This window comes from Chrysochloris asiatica, unplaced genomic scaffold, assembly GCF_000296735.1.
Source record: "Chrysochloris asiatica unplaced genomic scaffold, ChrAsi1.0 scaffold00006, whole genome shotgun sequence".
Classification (NCBI taxonomy): Eukaryota; Metazoa; Chordata; class Mammalia; order Afrosoricida; family Chrysochloridae; genus Chrysochloris; species Chrysochloris asiatica.
In genome coordinates, this window is record NW_006408524.1 from 14,076,846 (window position 1) to 14,078,110 (window position 1,265).

The following is a 1,265-nucleotide window of genomic DNA, read 5'->3' on the forward strand; positions in this document are numbered from 1 at the left end:
TATTCACTGTCCAGCTTTCACATCAATATGAGGTTATTAAAAATACCATGGTTTGGGTCAGGCGCACCTTAGTCCTCAAGTTGACATCTTTGCTCTTCAACACTTTAAAAAGGTCTTGTGCAACAGATTTGCCTAATGCAATATGTCGTCTGATGTCTTGGCTGCTGCTTCCATGAGTGCTGATAGTTGATCCAAGAAGAATGAAGTCCTTGACAACTTCAATCTTTCCTCCGTTCATAAGAATGTTGTTTATTGGTCCAGTGGTGAGGATTTTTGTTTTCTTTACATTGAGATGCAATTCATACTGAAGGCTGTGCTCTTTGACCTTCATCAGTAGTGTTTTAAGTCCTCTTCACTTTCAGCAAGCAAGGTTGTATCATCTGCATATCACAGGTTGTTAATGAGTCTTCCTCCAATCCTTATGTCACGTTTTTCTTCATATAACACAGCTTCTCAGACTACTTGCTCAGCATACAGGTTGAATAAGGATGGTGAAAGAATACAACCTGTTGCACACCTTTCTTATGTTAAATAATTTGTTTTTTCCATCTTCTGTTTGAACAACTGCCTCTTGATCCATGTACAGCTTCCTCATGAGCACAATAAAGTGTTCCAGAATACTCATGCTTTGCAATGTTGTCCATAGCTTGTCATGATCCACACAATCAAAAGTCTTTACATAGTCAATAAAGCACAGGTAAGCATCTTTCTGGTGTGTTCTGCTTTCCGCCAAGATCCATCGGACATCAGCAATGATATCCCTCATTCCACAGCCTCTTCTGAATCTGGCTTGAACCTCTGGAAGTTCTCTATCAATGTATGCTTGCGGCCATTTCTGTATTACCTTTAGTAGAACTTTACTCACATGGATAGCAAAGTTATTGTCCAATAATTTCCACATTCAGTTGTGTCACCTCTCTTTGAAATGGGCACAAATACAGATCTCTTCCAATCAGTCAGCCAGATAGTCGTCTTCCAAATTTCTTGGCAGAGATGAGTGGGTGCCTCCTGTGCTGCCTCACATTCTTGAAAGATTTCCATTTTTATTCCATCAATTCCTGGTGCCTTGTTCTTTGCCAATTCCTTCAATGCACTTTGAATTTCTTCTTTCAGTATCATTGGTTCTTGATCATATGCTGCCTCTAGACATGGTTGAACATCAACCATTTCCTTTTGGCACAGTAATTGTGTATTCCTTACATCTTCTCTTGATGCTTTCTGCATCATTCAATAATTTGCCCAGAGAATCTTTTAATAATGAAAGT